The 20,557-nt window shown below is 42.6% G+C and overlaps 1 protein-coding gene across 4 annotated transcripts in view; it reads right to left on the reverse strand.

The window, feature by feature from the left end:
- Nucleotides 1–20,557, reverse strand: part of FOXN3 (forkhead box N3) — a 107,357-nt gene that overhangs the window by 74,893 nt on the left and 11,907 nt on the right. The window contains exon 1 of one of the 4 annotated variants that reach the window (XM_072427458.1): nucleotides 8,011–8,064. The exons of the other annotated variants lie outside the window; for them this stretch is intronic. The gene's annotated coding sequence lies outside the window, so the exon portion shown is untranslated. Of the gene's footprint in view, nucleotides 1–8,010; nucleotides 8,065–20,557 lie in introns of those variants that run through there. 4 annotated transcript variants of the gene reach the window in all.

The following is a 20,557-nucleotide window of genomic DNA, read 5'->3' on the forward strand; positions in this document are numbered from 1 at the left end:
CTGTGTCTGTTTATTTCCTCATTTACGTTTCATTTTGTTTAGGTGGAATGATAAAAGTGTCGCTGTGGTTTAATTACATTCCATTAAAGTGTCAGCGCTGGGGGAAACAGATACACCTCATTTACCCCTTTATATAATAACTGCGCCTCCATTATTACTGCAAATACACATTAAAGTATCATCTGCTCTATTTGGAAGAATTGTTTAAATGGCCGTGACTGAAGAACGAGCCCAGAAACACATTCCATCATACAAAACGCATTGCTTGCTGTGCTACACGGACTCCTGGAGAAATCTGCATGCCACGGCTGGTTTAGGTTCAACAATATAAGAATAAGATTTTTTTTTATCACAGCAATGACACCCCCAGGATTAGATTCCTGAATGGGCTCAACCAATGCATTGCTGGTCTCTCATTCATTCTTCATTGCACACAATGCAGGAGGAGGAGTGAGACAACAAGGCAGCCGACTTGAACCTGAGTCTAACCTTCCTCCTGCATCCAAATATTATGGGACCAGATTCTGCACAGTACAAAATGAAATCCAATAGGGGTGGTGATAGCTGTGTAAAAAGGGCACTGCTGCTGTGCAGAGACAGGGACTAAGCAGAGGGTGTGTTAGACCTTTGCAGAGTGACCACTGTTTCCACACAACAAGAGTATGGTTTTGCAAAGGAATGTCACCAACACAAAAGAAGCTATTAAAGGGCTTAATTCTCAGGAGCCCACCAAAAATAGAAATAGTTTTATGTGGATGGAGCAGATAGAGCATAAGGGGGGGAAAAAGAACCCTTACTAGTCTGACTACCAGCCTATTTATATCTCCCCTGCTGTTCCATTGAAAACAGGCGGTGCTTGTGGGTGTATGGGGGTGCTTACAGAGGGTTCATGCAATCCACCCTGTGTAAGCTCTGACTTAATCTGACACGGATCAGACAGGGGAGCTGTTTAGGGATCTCACGCCATAGTGCTTTTTATATCCTTGGATGCAGGATTATTGGTGCAGTATATCCCTTATGTGAATGACATAATTATCCTATGACTCTTCATTTACTATCAATTGGATACTACTGAGGCATATTCACCAACCAGTACAAAAACTTACCCCCACCCCTGTCCAATGTATTATATGAGCCAATGAGCCACCCTACTTACCTTACAGTACTCCTGAGGAAGCAGACTAGCTCTGTGAAACGCGTCGAGAGTGATAGAATCCTCCCAACCTAGTTGTAGGTGTTTCAGAGACATTATGTATTTATTCAATAATTGTGTGGTAGTAGTACTTTGTTTAGCAACAACTGAAGCTTGGTGATCAATGTTGTAATTGTACATTCATGTTTTTATTTTTTATCTGAACAAAAGAGTGTTTTTAAATATTTGACAATAAATGTGCTTTTAATTATTTGTTGTTCCTCTATAGTTCTTTTCCTAATCCCTACAGGGACCATGGTTGTCTTTCCAAATGTCAAGTTTTAGGATGTGGTACTTGTATTTGTGAGTTCATAGAATTAGGGTCATGGTTAATGGTTTATCTGACATGGAGCTTACACGGCGTCACATATCCCAAGCAATGAAGCAGTGGGAGTGCAGGGGTGGTGGGGCAGGGGGGTACATTGGACATTTGCCTCCCTTCTCTCTACAATTACATATTACAATAAGCAGTGACCCCCCCAAGGAAATTAAGCAAATGTTCGGGGATAGCAGACACTCTCACCTCCTGAATTCTAATGATGGTGACCCCCCCCCCCCGCCGTACAATACACCACACACCGGATTAGGCAATCTCTAACAAGACGAGATCGTCGTTTCACTCTGGAACCTCAGCACTAATGTTACAGAAAGAAAAACCAAGTTCAACAAAATTCTGATGCAGCTGATCCAGAAGAAGCCATAACGAGACCCCAGCAAGGGCGCCGCCTGTTTATTCTCCTCGTGCGGCGGATCAGATGATTAATATCAATGGGAAGATGCTGAACTGCACTATATAGTTACCATCACACGGATATTATTAGGAGGACGGGGGGGGTGGGGTGGGTTAAAGAAAACGGCGATATTGTTTAATGACTCCAAAAAATGCCTAACTGAACTTGTAGGTGAAATCATCTGAAAACATTGCAGGGTCTCCAAAAGGTGTGAAAAGTCTTGCAGGGGGTGTTCTTTCTAAAGCAGTCCGAGTAAAAAATTCTGGTCCCTGCCAGCACAGAGCAGAAAACGATGCTTACTCTCCATATAGAAGCAGTGGTCTCTCTGCAGAGGCCCGATATGCCTGATGAGTCCAAGCCAAAGCTCTGTAAAGGGTTTGCTTCCTGCTGATTGGAGAGATCTAGCTCTGGGTTAGCCAGGGGCAAAGCAGGGGGCTTCAATGTTGGTGTTAGGTAACTGTGGAAGACTAGACTGAGAAAATGCTTCCCAATGCCTGCAGCAGACTGATGACATCATCACAGTATGAATAATGTATAATGTGTTTATAATGTGACTTATCAGAAATCAATCCCTGCAGACTTGTAATTATAGTGAATGATTCAGGCCACAACTTTCTGTTCTTTGGAAAAGCTGATAAACAACACAATGGTCGAGCGTAGCAGGAATTTTCCAAGGTCCCGAAGCCCCTCATGCTTTGAGATTCCTGCTATCAGCCTCCTACACGGAGTAAAGCTTCCGCAGTTATAAAACACTCTCTGCAATCTTATTACATTTCATGAAACTCCCATTATCCTACAAAGGTAAATTTACGGGAAAGTCGGAGAGTGTTTTTGTTTACCTTTGCACCCCCGTGCAACACTGGACAGTTAAAGCCCCCCAGGTATATAAAGCATCCAAAATGCAAATAGAAAATATTCACACAAATCCTGCCGGAGGTGGTCACTTAAAGGTCGAAATCGATAATTCCTTATTTCTTAATGGGAAATATCGATTTTGGACATTTTGTCTATTTATAAACTCGCCCCGGGCAGTTTGTGACGCGTTGTATTTGTAGAAATATTTCAGTGAAATCTCTTTCATTGTTAACATTTGGCCACCTATGGAGGTGGATTTATAAATGGAGGTTGAGGCCAGGACATTGGGTCTGGATTTTATGTTTCATTTAGAATTCTTTATCCTTTAGGGTGTTGGGGGCAAAAGCAGCAACACAGATGTTGGACTGAACCCTCAATAATGGAGCATCAATTGTGCAGCAACAAAGCAGCAGGAAAAGATCTACAAATAGCAGCGAATGGACATCTGGAAAAGATTGGTGCCGGTGGATGATATTTTGGCCATTTAAATATGATAAATGTTACCCAGACATTGAAGAACAGATGAGAAAATGTGATGCGCATGTTGGCGTGCCATTGATTATGAATGATACTAAAGCTAAGGCTATGCACACACATCACATGAATATCCCTAGAGAAGAACAGTCGCTCATGAAAGATTGTTTCCAGCGAGGAAAGTTTACTGTGTGTATGCAGCACCAATGCACAGAATCACCGACTATGCTTTGTGCTGCCAAATATGTTGCATGCGCATTCACCCAGGCGTCACAACATTAAGAACTTTTAATGTAAAACACCAAGAAGTTAAGGTCTGAATGAGCCATAAATGAATAACTAAACGACCCTAAGTGCACCCCAAAAAATAATGCACCCTCTAAATAAAATATTTATCTCCACTCATCCCTATATTGAGATTCCAACAATTTTGCTCTACTCGTTGCTATGGTGAGATTCCATTATCACTCAGCACATCCCCCATGTTGAGATTCCACCAATTTCGCTCCATCCCTATGGTGAGATTCCAACATAACTCTGCTTATCCCTATGAAGACATTCCACCAATATTGCTCTGAGCATCCCTATAGTGAGATTCCTCCACTATTGCTCCACTCATCCCTATGGTGAGATTCTAATATCACTCAGCACATCCCCCATGGTGAGATTCCACCAATTTTGCTTTAATCATCTTTAGGGTAAGCTTCCAATATCGCTCTGCAGATCCCTATGGTGAGATTACAATATCTCCTCATGGTGAGATTCCACTAAAATCACTTCACTCATTGCTATGGTGAGATTCTAATATCACTCTGATTATCCCTATAGTATGATTCCAATATCACTCTGCTCATTCCTATGGTGAGATTCCGATATCACTCTGCTCATCCCTATGGTGAGATTCTAATATTGCTCTGATCATCCCTATAGTACGATTCCAATATCACTCTGCTCATACGTATGGTGAGAATCCAATAACAATCCGCTCATTCCTATGGTGAGATTCCGATATCACTCTGCTCATCCCTATGGTGAGATTCTAATATTGCTCCGCTTATTCCTATGGTGAGATTCCACCATTATCACTGTGCTCATTCCTATGGTGAGATTCCACCAAAATTTCTTCACTCATTGCTATAGTGAGATTTCAATACTGCTCCAATCATCCCTATGGTGAGATTCCACCAATATCACTCTGCTCATCCCTATGGTGAGATTTCGCCATTATCGCTCCGCTCATCCCTATGGTGAGATTTCGCCATTATCGCTCCGCTAACCCCTGTCGTCACATGACTTTCTCTTTTTTAAGGCACAGACTTGCATTAATGTGGTCATTTCTTCTCTGCAATCAAAACTGTCAGTGATTAAGTGTTCAATCCTTGGGTGAGAACAATGATAATCATTGTACCATATGGAGGTGACCACCCATCCAATACGTGAAGATGGCTTTTTTGCCGTCCATGAATAACGAGGAGCTAATTGTCACAATGATGGCGCAATTCGCATCTGCACATAAAAGACAATTGTACATTGTTACGTTTCACGGCACCGTCACCTCCGAGAGGGATCATTTTTCATTCTTCGTCTCCTCGTATTCCCTGGTGGGGACCATTGTTCAATTATTTCCATATGTATATGCCAGATAATTAATCAAACGCACAAAACGGATTGCGGCTTGTCCTGCTCGGCGCGAGGCTGAACGGAGGAAACGCAAAGGAAGGTAAAAAAAAAGGTGACTTTGTGGCAACAAAACAGGTCACATTGTATAGACGCCTCCATCAATATGTTCAGCAGCTTCTGACATTCCGTAATTTATTATTGTGGAGTGGAACTTTTCCTTTATGGAATCTGAGACCAGGAAACTCAAAGTTCTTTTCCTTCCTACCAACCATGGCAATATTACTTCCTGGACTACCACCCCCTGCTCCTTAGATGGACTTTTTTCTTAGTATCTGCACAGGACATGATAGTAAAGTACAGAAATCCCAAGCTTTAGTGTTTTCTAACTTGCAGCTTTTATTAAAATATTTTTTGGTGATCCTACCACGAAGACCCTGTATGAGGTACTTCCTGTTATAAGGTGACAACACGCTGTCCTGGTCTTCCAGTGGTACTGATTTGTTGTAGCTTTCAATGGAGTGGACCATTCAATAGAAATGGACCATTGGTGGGCATGGACCTGCCAGAGAAATGCCACGCAGCCATTACTGGCATGCAGGTAGGCAAGCAGTGGCTGCACAGAGACTGCAGGAGATTTAAGGAAAAAGGTAATAACAAGGATAGTTTATGATACAATAAGCAAACTAAATGTCACTCGGTGGGGTTTACACGTCTTATATACACAACAGCAATATAGTCACAACATCATTAACCCAATTCTGCCTCCAGATAAAACATTCTAAAGTTATGGAAGGGGACAGGTTACATTTTTTTCAAACCAAAAAAACTTTTTTTCTCGATTGGTGCCTAAATTGGAAACACTGCCAGATCCCAATAATACTAACAATACCAATCATACCCTGTAAGTAACTTTTAGAGCAGCAAAAAAAAAAAAAAAAGGACAATAATTACAGCTCCTTTAAAATTATATATTAGAAATATCATTTTTATTCATCTTTAAAATACATAAAAATAAGAACACGGGAACCAGGTCACCATCTATGATATATAATGAATAGTTACAGGTTGTCAGATAAAATCTCTAGATGAGCTAAATCACTACGCGTTTCACGGCCATTCAATCCACTTCATCAGAAGGTCCAGAGAACTTCTCTCTAAGAAGAATTAGATCAGGTGATCCACTCAAAAGATCAAACAAAAATATTCACAAAAACATTTTTTCCATATATCCTCATATTTTTAAAAAGGCGTCTTCATTTGGATTTGCCTTTTACTCTCTGTCTCCGACATGCCGAGGCCGACCAAAGATGTTCTCCTAAACTTTGGCTCAATTACGAGAATACCCTTCCCCCCTCCACCACCACCCTTTGTTGTCTTTCTTTTCATTCAAAATCTGAATTATCAAATTAAAATGAATAAATCTTCCAACGATGTCACGTGTTCCTAAAAGTTTCCCTCACCTTAGGCAGCATGCTCCTTACTTCCTGTTAGGGCATCAAGACAGGAAGTAAAGGGGAATCTTCTCCGCTAGGACAAGACATTAGGGACCCGGCAGAGGCTCTACCACTTACCCACCTCACAAAATGTTTATTTAAGGTCTCTCTTCATCCAATCACATGCAGACAGAGAAAAACTCTGTCCCATTTGTACTTCATCCATTTGCAATGTATACAAATATTCGGCACCATTACGATATCAATAGGAACCAATTAACCAGCAGTGGTGTCAGAGGTGTTTTGTAATGCTCAGTTTTCGCTAAAAACTTTTGTGGTTATGAAAAGTTTATCAATTCTGTCCACCAGTAGGATTGGTCACGTGTTCCTCGTCACTGTCATTCCATTCGATTCCATTGCAGGGGCGTCTTCTCCCAGATTCCACTTGTTCTGCATTCATCAAGAATCTTCTTACAAGCATGGTGACATCACACAGGGATGTAAGAGACAGAGATGAGGTATTAGGTACCCATAGTAGGTAATAAGAGAAGAGGGAGGTATCGACCAATGTAAGTGGCTCCACCATTTTTCATGGAAGATTCCCTTAAAGTGTTTAGAACCCACAACAATTCCCCATTTTTGTCTGGCTAATATACCATCTAAAGCATTCCTGCACAATAAGTGCATAAGAATACCTGTTGATCCTACCAGAACTCTTAGGAACTCTATGACCAACAGAGCGCCTTCTCATATGTTATAAAGGAAAGTAAAGCGTGAGGTGGTCAACAGCCCTGTCCTGGAATGACAACATTGCTCATTCATAGATAGAATAAGTAGAATGAGAATGTCATGCTAGGACAGGAAGTGCGTTACTAGATTCCTTAAAACATCGCCAAAATGTATCTAAGAAAAAGGCTGAAAATATTAATTTTGCAGTAAAATTTGACATGGTTGGAATTTGTTAAAATATCTTAAAAAATGTGGATTTCTTTTAAGGATCGCGAGTACCTGGTGATAATTTACCTCTTGCCGTGTATTCAGCCTTTTCTTCTCGTCTCTAAAATGACACAAAGAGAGCGAAAATCCCCCCCACTCCCCAAAAACAAAAGTCACGCCGGGGAAGCCCCCGCCACGCAGACGTGCGGCTGAGCGGATCTCAGATTATGCCAGTGAGGCGGAGGCAGAGGTTTTTGCTATTTAAATTTTCCAGGAGGATGCGAAGGATTTCCCCCCTGATGTATGCAGAGAACAGCTGGTCATATTTTATCGCTCGCCGAGGATTCGGGCTCTCTCCGAACACTACGGCGGTGCAAACCCCTGACAACAGGTCGTCAGGAGCCCCCCGTATAGACCCGCCGCCGTCCTGCCTTCGTTATCTACCACTGATGCTTCACAAAAGCCTCGCTGCATGCAATAAAAAAATGTGAATCAAGCAGCTAGCCCCTTTGTGCGTCCTCCTTAATTCATCGCCGGCTGGGGGTTAATTCCCTTCCAGGCGTTCGGAGCTAAACACGGCACGTCATGATATATATATAGCACTTGTAACTTTGAGGCTGCGCTGGCAAACCAGAGAAGGGGGCTTTGTGGCACCGGACTCCGGCCAGCCTCCGTCCGCCCACCCCCACCCCCCAACGACCTCCAACACTACCCCTTACCTCATGTAAAGAATTATCCCAGAGTAGATTAGGAATAATTTGGGACTTACGGGCTGCGCTGCTGGCTGCTGTCTGTCCAGCGGGGAGATCGCCCAGACCTGTGAGCTTCTGTTTCTGCAACTGTGTCATGAAGACAGACTCGGAGCTTGTACGTAGCTGTTGCTATGGAAACAAACACAGCGAGGCTAGAGTGCCAGGCTGTGTTAATTCCATCACCCATGAACCTCTGGGGAACTCCGACAACCATTCCCATCTCGCCCCTCAACAAATACCCACCTGGACAATGGGGCAGTGGTAGCACCCCTTAGGTGGCCTTCACTGGACCACTTTCAAAAAGGGATGCCTAGAGTTATATTGTTGTATATTAAGTTTTATTGCTGATGTTTGAAAGAAACTGCCCCTTGTAGGGGTATCTTAGCCTTTAAAATTGCTGGAAGAAATGTTAAAGCTCTCTTTGGCGCCAACAAGTGGCCGAGTACAAAAAGTGGCCACCAAGTTACGGGAATTTTGACCGAAATCTTGAGTGACCAAACATTGAGATATTGGAATTGGGCTGGAATATGGAAGCTGCTGCAAATGTAGTTTTTTGGCGGGTTTTTACCTATTTTCAATAACTTGTACTAGAGCTGCCAACTTATAGCCCAGTTTGATCGATGGCTTGTAGGTTGTAGATCGTTCGGTTTCTGAAACTCCCTTTCGGTGACATGTTCAATTCAAATGGAAAGTAGTCGGAATTGACTGAAAATCTGGCCAGCTTCATGATTTGCCCAGCCTTTGGGTTCAGCCTATGGGGGGCAGTGGGGGAAGTTCATAAGATGCCTCCATGACCGGTTTATCCTAGTGGAGGTAACAAAGTTTTCCCACCCATTCAGCCCCTTCTATTCTGATAATATTTAGCTGGTGGTGGCACCAGTACTCAACACATCCTATAAAGTCCAATCACTGAATATATATATACCAATGAAGGGGAGTGTCAAAATCTCCAAAATGCGTTGGTTGGTTTATACCAGCCTAATATAAATTGATTAAAACAATTTTTGGAGCTTTATGGCTTAAGGTATGAAGCACTCACTGCTTCTCCTGCACATGGGGACTTCTCATAGACACACAGATGGCAGTAATATTTCTTGCCTATGTATGATGTTGTACCACAATAATATTATAATATTGATAACAATGATGGAACAATATTTTTCTCCTACTGACCAGAACAATGGGTCCTGTTTTACCTCCATTGACCAACAATGTAAGAACAACAATGCTATCTACACCTGCATTCTGTACACTGAGCTGTATGGTACCTAGTCTAGGCACCTGCACTTTGAGCTGTATAGCACATAGTCCTGACTCCTGCACTTTGTACAATGAGCTGTATAGCACATAGTCCTGACTCCTGCACTTTGTGCACTGGGCTCTATAACACAAAATCCTGAAAACTGCACTCTGTACACTAAGCTGTATGGCACAAAGTTCTGATACCTGAATTCTACACTGAGCTGTATGGCCCAATCCCTGACTCTTGCACTTTATACTGAGCTGTAAAGCACAAAGCCTTGACCTCTCTCCTTTATACTGAGCTGTATGGCACATAACCTGACTCATGCACTCTGTACACTGAGCTCGATTGCACAAAATCCTGAAAACTGCACTCTCTACACTGAACTGTATGGCACAAAGCCTTGACCCCTGTACTCCACACTGAGCTGTATGATACATATTCCTGACTCCTGCACTCTGTATATTGACCTGTATGGCAAACAGTCCTGACACTTGTACTTTGTACACTGAACTGTATGGCACAAAGCCTTGATAACCTGTACTCTATAGTGAGCTGTATGGCACACAGTCCTGACACCTGCACTCTGTACACCAAGCTGTATAGCACATAGTCCTAACTACTGCACTCTGTACACTAAGCTCTATGTACACTAAGCTCTATCGCACAGGCCTTGGTACCTGTACTCTAAAGTGAGCTGTATGACACATTTCTGACTCCAGCACTCTGTTCATTAACGTGTATGACACATAGTCCCAACACCTGCACTCTGTACACTGACCTGTATGACACCTGTACTCTACATTGAGCGATATGCCGCAAATTCCTGACTACTACACAGCACGTAATCCTGACTCCTGCACTCTGCAAGCTGTTATATACTTAGTAACCAAAAGTTTATTTCAGTAGGCTGTTTGCTACGACCACTCAATGTGTTCAGCAGGGAAGTCTTCTTTAATTTCTCTTTTGACTAATAAATATTACAGTGATACAGAATGCCTAATTTTAATGAATTGTGTTCATGTCTTTAGCGCCAACTTTTTCTGTAGTGCTGTGCGGAGGAGAGGACTGCGAGCCAATCACATCAATCTCTGGGTATAATATATCCCTGTATGCAATCCACATATTGCAATGCTCATTTACCACAGCAGAATAGGTGGCAGATTGTCCCACCATAAATCTAAATTACTGCAGGTACGTTAAGTGCATTTAAAGTACAGTAACTGTTTAATTCTCACTACGGGGACCCGGGAGCAGCTGCCAGCTTGTTAGTGACTACGGAAGGCAATTTGGATTGTATGAGCATCTCTTTGTATCCTAAAAAATATGAGCAGTTTGGGCCAGGGAACTTTCTGTAAATCAAATTCTTCTGACAGCCGAGTCTGTAGGGGACACGGGAGAGCGTTAATGGCCCTTTCCATAAATAAGCGTTAATTACAGCCATGGCGCTTCCCCATTGTGCATAGAAAGCCACAGCAGAGAACTTTTTAGGTAAATATTTCAGGAATACAAGCAGCTAAATAAAGGTATTCGGACTGGGATCATTAAAAATAAAAGTCCAGAAATACAAACAGGTTCATCCAGTTGGGTAAGACGGATAAATAAGGAGTGGTTACCTTAAGTATCAGATTAGAATGAAGGGAAATGGGATAGGTGGAGTGATTTTGGAAAATCGTTGTAAAATTTGTGGAAAAAAGTGGGAAACCTTCAAGGTTGCTCAATGAGCTGCTTAATTGACATTTGTTTGTTCCTGTCCACCTAGGGATGACAAAACCCCCCTTAGAAAGCGTACAGCAGGTGGGGAACTCAGTTCGGGGATGGCTGGAGCTCCTTAAAAGGGGCATAGAAGGTGTACAGACTCAGAAATTTAGTACAGGGATGGGGAAAACCCCTCATAAAGGGCACAGAAGGTTCACAGACTCAGGAACATAACACAGAAATGTCGGAAGTCCCTCATAATAAGAATAGAAGGTGAAGAGACCTGGGAATTTAGTACAGGGGTGTGGAGAACTCTTCATATTGGGCATAAAAGGTGCACAGACCCAGGCACAGGAATGGACGAAGCCATATCCTTATAATTGGCACAGAAAGTGTACAGGCCTGGGAATTTATATAGCGCCAACATATTATGCATCACTGTACATTAAATAGGGGTTGCAAAATGACAGACAGATACAGACAGTGACACAGAAGGAGGAGAGGACCCTGTCCCAAAGAGCTTACAATCTAGGAAAGGAGATAGTATCACATAATAGGAGAGGATCTTTGAAATCTAACCAACAAAGATTGAAGAATGTATCAGACAATTTACAGTAAATGTATTTGTTTGCACCTTTTTTTGACTCATTGTTACATCTCAGTAATACTGATCCCCTGCAGCCATTGGGAGGGCTTTCTGATGGTGACAAGGGTGCACCATGCCCGTGTGTTCTGAAACTGCCATTTGTGGTCTTCATCATAAAATAGACATATCTTCCACATGTTGGTCATGCTAACAAGGTTGTATCCTGGGAAAATGGCGGGGGGGCTTTTCCTGCTTTTGAATCTAAAGCTTTATTGCTTCTGAATGCTCGCCGACTTCTTTTCCACAAAGACATTTTATTATATTTATTCCCAAATTGGACTTTCAGCTTCTCATGCTGTCTCACCCCAACTCTCCTGAATGTATTTCTTGGTCAAGCAGTAGCATGATAAAGGAATCACAATGTATCTGAATAGATATGATATTTTCCTCTGCATATTATATAGAGTGTCTTTTGTTAGGACTTTTCCAGATTTTCCCGAACGTTCGCTCTTACCTATCCTGATACTGATTGGTGTTTTGAGTTTTGTATTTTTCTTGTGGAAATGCTGAGTAAATGGTTATTATTATTATTATTATTATTATTAATAATAATAATAAACAGGATTTATATAGCGCCAGCATATCACGCATGGCTATGGTTCTGTCTCCTCGCTATACATTAAACATTAAATGCCTGCATGTGATGGCTCGCTCTCCAGACGTGTCACTTCCAATGCCGTCAATGTGATACAATATGTTAATTTAAACTGTTCCTGCCACATTGCGCTCAACAGGTGATGGAGTGAGAACATGGAGGATGGTGAATGCTCAGGAAAGGTCCCAATAACGGAAGCGGACGATTTCCATTTTTATTATATTTAGCTAACTCGCTGTGAGAGATGGACCATCCACCTATCAGCAGTGGCTATCGTTACCGGCACCAATTTAGGGAGGTAAAGAATCCTCATCGGACCTGCAAATGTTAAAGCAGCAAAAACTTGATGAGGAATTATGCTTAAAGAAGTGACAGGCGACTTAATGAAACCTAACGTGCGTTTAAATCCAAACACTACAATCTCATATAAGACGTCTATAAAAGTATCCTCGGTGCTGATACAGCTACCGACATTGCCAACACCTAAATGTAATGACTGCCTGGTATTTTGGGCATTAGGGATGAGCTAATTTGGGAATTTTAATTCCAAAAATTGTATAAAAAATTGGGGCGTTTAAGATAAAATTTTGGAAAATGAATTCGAGTTGATAGGGAAGCAGAAGTTTAAATACATTTTGGCCCTTTTGATTCTCTTTTGGATCCTGAGAGGATCCCCCTGCTGAACAGCCAATAGGAACACAGGATGTGATGTGGACACCTAAAGAAAGACCCCACCTCTTGGAAATGAAGACTGGAATATCACATGACCGGGGATATAAGTGAGTAAAAAGGGCCATTTTTGTCTTTAGTACCACTGTTCAGTCTTTAGAAGGGGGTGGTAGTATTTTACAGGAGAAGAGCAAGTTTATGTTCACTTTTTTTGTTTTTTTATTCTTAAACCCTCGTCCCCTCCTGTAATTAAAAAAATAAAAAACAATAACTTACCCTCTTTACAGTCCAGTGCTGTCCCTGCATCTTCATCACTCCAGGGCCACCGGTCCTCATTGGGAAAAATGACACTTACATGATTCTGCTTAAAATTCTACTATTGTGGTCCAAAAAAAAATAGGATAAAGGGACAGTACACTCATAACAACCAAATACGTATGTTAGGGTCTTTTGGTGCAATTTATTTGGTTGTCATCACAACCCACAAGAGAACTCTGACGCACTGCACTATATCACAATACTCCATAAAGCACTGACAATGGGGTACGTGGTGTCAGAATAATACTGCAGGTGTGTTTTCTGGTCCTGATTTTCTGTCATTGTTCAAATGAATGGGCAACCTTAACACAATGTGTGCTACTGCACAAGATAACAACACACAAATTGCAATGGGGTCCTAGAAAAATATACCATGCATGAAATTTGAGAGAATTTGATTTAAAAATGTCCAATAGAATGAAACAATGTCACATATCCCTATATACGATGTAATCAGACAACATCAAATATTACAAACTATTATATACAATTTCAAGGCCATCCCCCTATATACAATGTAATTACTTACCCCCTATATGAGTATTTCTCAACCTTTTTACCATAGGGGGACCCTTGAAATAACTTTCAGATCTTCAGGGAACCCCTCCTATAATTACTATATCCACAGATCACAGTATATTAGTTAGATAAATGCTAACGTTTCAATAAAAAAGGACAAACAATGTGTATTACATTGAGCTGCAGTGTGGACTGAACGCTCTTTGAATCCTCCTTACAAAGTCCCTGACATTTGCTCGGTTTCCCCGTCACAGCACTGCGATCTGCACATTTCCGTCAAAACAAGCAAGCTTGATTAGCGTTGTGTTTACACTCCGATGTTTGAACAAGATGAGCGGCAATAATAATTCTGTTAATTTAATATACAATATCAATTGACAAACGAGGCGGCGACTGACGATAGCGCCGATGTCTTTAGCTGCCATTAATAATAGCGGATTTGGGATTCCAGAGAGCTGATCAGTCACAGAAAATGTTTTCTGCCTCATTTGTATATCTTTATTGCTGATAATTGTGAAAAATGTTTCTATTCTCACTCATAAAATATGGCGACGGGCACATCATGCAATGTGTGTGTGTGAATGTGTGGTGCATTAATAACTGTAAATGCTAAAGCACAGTTCATTGATTTTTCTAAAATAAAGTATTTTAACTTCTTTATCCTTTTTCGCATCTCAGTGCAGTCACTTCCTGTTTACACCAATAGCAGCGCAGCATTTCCTAATGGTGACAACAGAGGACCATGTCTACGTAATGTGTGACCACTTGTAGTCTCCATCAGTAGGTCTATGTGTACCTATATCTGGTACATTCACAGAGACACAGGGACACACTCCTAGGGTGAGATCTCTGCTTTGTGTTCCCAGTGCCACCCACCTCCCATGTGATTGCAGTAAATTGGTAAGGGAATAGCAAGATTCTGATGTAGGCTCAACCATGATCCCAACTTCTCCCATTCAGGTGAATAGGAGTGGTTAGAAATCATTTATTGCAGCAAATGTGATTGCTAGTCACACTCAGCACCCATGTACTCAGGAGCAGCCAATTGTGCAGTTTTCCACCAATTGCAATTTTAAATGGTGAAGGGATATGGGGGGGATGCAGTACAGGATACCCATCACTGGAACCTCTAAGATGGGATCTATTTGGATGAAGCTGATCTTTTGCTTTTTGATTCCGATGCTTTCCACCTAACAGATAAAACGTTGTCACACAGCCGCTGTACTCCCTAATTACGACCCCATCCGGTGCTGACATCTTGCTACAGGCACCAGAGGCAGAGAGAGATCCTGCTGCTTATACATTGCTCTATCCTCCTCTTCTCTCAGTCCTGTCCATATCCTCCATTCGGGCCTAACATAACCTTGCAGCAGAAGATGTAAACCCAGTCACTAAATCCCATAATAAGCTGTACCTGAATACCGTAATTTCCAATTGTGCTTTCAATTATTTGAAACCTGCAGCTTTCATTACCAGAATCCTTAGGGATTCTGCCTGTAAAATATAGGGTGACAACGCTCTATCCCTTTTTCCCAGCTGGGTTGTCATCCTGTCACATGATGATGGGAATCAATGCAGCCTGATTTAGTGGAGGAGGTGGGCACAGCGTTTAGGAAGTTGTCCTGCACTGGACCCACATATTAGCAGCCCGCCCTGTTAATTAGATTTAATTGCTCTTTTCAGCATCTTTTTACAATGCGTTTGGGGATCTGCATGAGCTCTGCGCACTGATCCAGTTGTGCGTAAAATGTGACGTTGGTACGCCTTGCTGACTTTGCGGCATTGTCATGTGTCCGCGGTGACCTTGTGTCGGACATTCTGCAGTGCTGTAACGTAATACTTGTGCAGGGACTCTATAATTATACTATACGTATCCATACACAACCATGGAGAATTCCAGCTCCGCAGGGACATGGCGGCTCAACCTGCAGAAAAAGTCATTTCAAATATGAGCAGCTCCCACCAATATTAACCGGTGACCTCTGACCCCACTGTGACCTCCAGCATGACATGGTGGATAGAAGTCAGATTCTTCCTGAGAATTTCTATCACTTGGCTCATCCATCATCCTTGGAATAATGTAACTTGCTTCCTATTGAATGTCTTCTGTGATAAATAGTGAAGGTCTCCGGTGAATTTGGTGATCTGTATACTATGATATCTCAGGTATATACAGCACAGGGACCTCAGATCATAGCGTGTACCCGGCACAGCCGGCCAGGTATCTGCAGCCCATCTGGCTGGCTTCAATAATCTCCGGAATAATATGACGCAGATTAAGGTTTTATATAATCACACGGCTACGGCGATCTTTATTACAAGTGACTGGATATACTTTGTGACCCCAATTCAGTGTCAGGGCTGCCGGATGTATCTACAACAGATATGTTGGAATTCTGGAGGTCACAAATCAGGAGCAAACAAAGAAAGAATTTACATTGTGTTATAGTCAAATATTATAGTATGGATATTAGATCTCATAGTCAGATCATAACGTTCCAATCAGATACAGTTACTATGTGACATGTAAGACAATCAAACATAAAAGCTTTCCAAATTTCCAGACGGAGCTAAATTCCTCTTTATTTGTATTTCACACATCCCCCCTCCCAGACACTGCAGATCACAGTGGGAGGAGTTCCAAGCTGTCAATCTAGTGAAAGTGGGTGGGATTGGGTGTGGCCAGGTGCTGATTGATAACCTTCATCCAACATTTTCTCATCCAACAGTTCCCCTCCCAGACACTGCAGATCACAGTGGGAGGAGTTAAATGCTGTCAATCTAGGTAGAAGTAGAAGAGACTGGGTGTAGCCGGGCGCTGATTGACAACCTTCAACAACACCTTCTCATCACATGGTAGTGTTAGAAGCCACAGCCTACATGAAAGTGACCACTCTGCTTTCAATTCAGGAGTAGTGCAGCATTGTTGTCACACAACAATTAGCAGTGGACAGAAAAAGCTATAATTATTATTGCTGCAAGTAGGGTCCACAGTTGTCACCATTAGGAAACCCGCCCAGAGAAATGCTGCTATCACAGGAGTGCATGCAGACAGGAAGTGGCTGCAAAGTGCAGGAACTCACGGTACTAAAAAAAGGTTAAAACCATTAAATATATTAAATATTTTCATAAAAGAGAAACAATCATTGTGTATTACACTGTGTGCATTATTATGTGTGCATTTATGGGCACCTCTCTGCATCCTGTTGCAGCAGCTCTGAAAACGCTGTGAAAGATTAAGAGGCGTTGATTTAGCCTTCGCTTGGCACACAACGAAATAATGAGTTTAACAGAGAATGATAAAGGATGCGGGACGAGAAAACAGCTTCCAGTCACTCTATAAGAGGCCTGGAGATGAATGGTGGCCGGGGAGATCACAAGGAATTGCTGCCTATAACTCCATCACACTGACAATTATCAGCACTTCTATTACATTACTCTGCTTGGTATTAGTGCGTCCGCCGCCAACGCCACACCGAGCCACTGCCTGCACTCATGATGGTGAGGAACCACCAGTCCCAGCATGTTCTTGGGAACACCACCTGCTTTAATGCTGCTGAGTAACCAAAAGTCCCATCTGGTCCTGGTGAACATTGCCTAGCCTCCTTCTGCAGAGGAACCACCAGTCCCAGCACCTGAAGGAGAATTCCACCTACCTTAATACTGTAAAGAACCCAACAGTTGCAGCTGATCCTGGGAAGTACCATCTTCCCTCTGCTGCTGAGGAACTAAAAGTCCCAGCATGTCATGGGAAATGCCCCTTACCCTCCTTTACCTGAGGAATAACAAGTCCCAGTATTTCCTAGGGAATTTTGCCCAAAAAGTTCCAGCATGTCCTGGAAAACCCCATCTGCCCAAAAACTCCCAGCCTGACCTGGGAACCACCACTCACCCTCCTGCTGCCAAGGAACCACAACTCCCAGCCTGACCCACCTTCTGCCAAGGAACCACAACTCCCAGTCTGACCAGGGGAGCTCCGCCTGCCCTCCTGCTGCCATGAACCCACAACTAACAGCATGTCTTGCAGAACAAGAAGTTTTGGAGCGTGTTGAACACCATTACCAGAACACGCCGATCCAGTGCCAGCCCAGCCAGCCAATCTGCGGGCGGGGGAATTAATATTCATTTTTAGTAATTAGAAGAAAACCTCACATTAAAAATTGATACAAGTGTGATTGCTGCACAAGCGTTTTGTGATTTAGAGGATCAACCCTCCCTTAAAATGAGTTACAGTGTATGTGAATCCCAACAATCAGTCGATTGATTTTGTTCCGGTAAATATTTACTGGTAAAGGTCTTTGGTTACATTTGTCTGACACATACAAAAAAATACCAGTTGATCCTGCCAGTAAGCTGACTACAGGCAGAGAGTGCAGGAAGTTATCAGTCACATTGATACTATAGTACCGCAAATCACATATTTCAGGACACCATTCAATCCCATTGTCAGAGGTTCGGCCTGCGAAAATGTGTAACTGGTAGCGGTACAGCACGGGGCTATAAACCGCCCATATAACTTTATCTATATTAGCTGAAATTATATGAATGCTTTATGTTAGATGAGAGCCGGGATAAGATATAGATATATCACACTTACAACACTTCCAGGTATATATTACCCCCCACATAGATTACAATACTCCCCCTGACACTGCTTTTGTCTCCAGAAGGATGGAGCCATGTTTGTTCAGGTATCACCCAGGGTCATCATCTACTTCCAGGATAGAGATGCCGGCTAAGAGGTGACACCGTCATGCAAATCTGGGTGTCTGTGGCCACAGGTGTGCATTTTACTATGTGCTGCCATGTATCTCGCTGTCAGGCTCCAGGGATCGGAGGGGTTTTTCCAGCATTCAGAGGGTTAATGATCACAATAGCGGCCTGAGCCATGCTGCTCGCTTCTTTGTCACACAACTGGCAATGAACTCGCTTAATCAGCTTCTCTATTAATTCAGGAGTGCAAGCCATGCAGAACTTTGATGGGGAAAAAAAATGTAATGTGCAGTTTTTCCCTGGCCCCCGGGGGCCCTCTACCCCTACAGCCACCGCTTCATGCCGGGCCAGCACCATAGAGAGGTGTGCGCCAACTGCACTGCTGCCAACCACCCGCCACTTCCAAAGAAAAAAATCTGAACATTTACTTCACAATAAAATCAAAGCTGAATTTACAGATTATATATTTATGTGATTGAGTCTTATGACCCGGGCAGTCCAGTCAGGGTAATCAGGTCAGTGACCTCACTTTTCACCAAGGCAATAAAAGCGTTACTACTTGGTCATGCCCCGCCCACAACATTGGATGAGGTCATCACTCTCCTCCAGTCAGCTGGCTGCTTATGTCACCACAATAGACTTGTGGGAGTTTATTATTATTATCAGTATTAGATCAAGTAAAATAATAAAAGGGGCAGGGCTGGGATGGGAGGGGCCATATGATTATGAACATTCCCGAGCCAGGAAAAGAGGTGGGCTCTAACTCGCTGCAGCTTCTAATGAACATTGTAAGAGGCTCACAGTGTGCTGTAAAATCAGAAGAAGCAATTTTAGCCCAGAAGAGGGGTCGATACACTGAAAGGCAGATTTAATAAAGAGAAGGCTGGAAGTCAGATTTAAAAAAGGGAACACTGGAAGGCAGATTTAATAAAGGGAAGGCTGTAGGGCAGATTTAATAAAGGGGAGGCTGGAAGGCAGATTTAATAAAGGGAAGGCTGGAAGTCAGATTTAATAAAGGGAAGGTTGAAAGGCAGACTTAAGAAAGGAAGGCTGAAAGGCAGATTTATTCAAGGGAACGCTGGAAGGCAGATTTAATAAAGGGAGGGCTGGAGGGCAGATTTAACAAAGGGAAGGCTGGAAGGCAAATTTATTAAATGGAAGCCTGGAAGGCAGATTTAAATAGGGGAAAACTGGAAGACAGATTTAATAAGGGGAAGGCGGATTTAAGAAAGAGAAAGCTGGAAGTCAGATTTAACAAAGGGAAGGCTGGAGGGCAGATTTAATAAAGGGAAGGCTGAAATGCAGAATTAATAAAGGGAAGGTTGAAAGGCAGATTTAGTAAAGGGAAGGCTGGAAGGCAGATTTATTAAATGGAAGCCTGGAAGGCAGATTTAATTAGGGGAAGACTGGAAGATAGATTTTATAAAGGGGAGGCGGAAAGGCAGATTTAATAAAGGGAAAGCTGGAAGGCAGATTTAATAAAGGGAAGGCTGGAGGGCAGATTTAATAAAGGGAAGGCTGGAGGGCAGACTTAAGAAAGGAAGGCTGGAAGGCAGATTTATTAAAGGGAAGGCTGGAGGGCAGATTTAACAAAGGGAAGACTGGAAGGCAGATTTAACAAGGGGAAGGATGGAAGGCAGATTTATGAAATGGAAGCCTGGAAGGCAGATTTAATTAGGGGAAACTGGAAGATAGATTTAATAAAGGGAAGGCTGGAAGGCAGATTTAATAAAGGGGAGTCTGGAAGGCTAATTTTAACAAAGGGAGGGCTGGGGGGCAGATTTAATGGAGGGAAGCCTGGAAGGCAGATATCAATGTAAAGGCATAGGAATAAAGCAGCTTTTACACATGGCCTCATTCCATCATCCCTGGCATAATACACCCACGATAAATGCCTAACATGACCCCGGGCACAAGTGGCAGCCTAAGAGATTCTGGAGTATCTAGTAAACACTCGCTGCTCTCGGGTCAGCCTCTGTACATTTCTATAACGGAAAAGACGTTCAGTGGAAAGTCGCAGTCATGTGACCGCTCTTCTGTTGTATGGAAGGTGACCGGTGCTCGGAGGACTCTCAGCGTCTATAAATAATCTTCTATATTATTCTAAGGATGGAAAGATTTATAAAGGAAATCACACAGCACAACAACAAGTTATTTATAGCA

Source organism: Pyxicephalus adspersus, chromosome 12 (assembly GCF_032062135.1).
Source record: "Pyxicephalus adspersus chromosome 12, UCB_Pads_2.0, whole genome shotgun sequence".
Classification (NCBI taxonomy): Eukaryota; Metazoa; Chordata; class Amphibia; order Anura; family Pyxicephalidae; genus Pyxicephalus; species Pyxicephalus adspersus.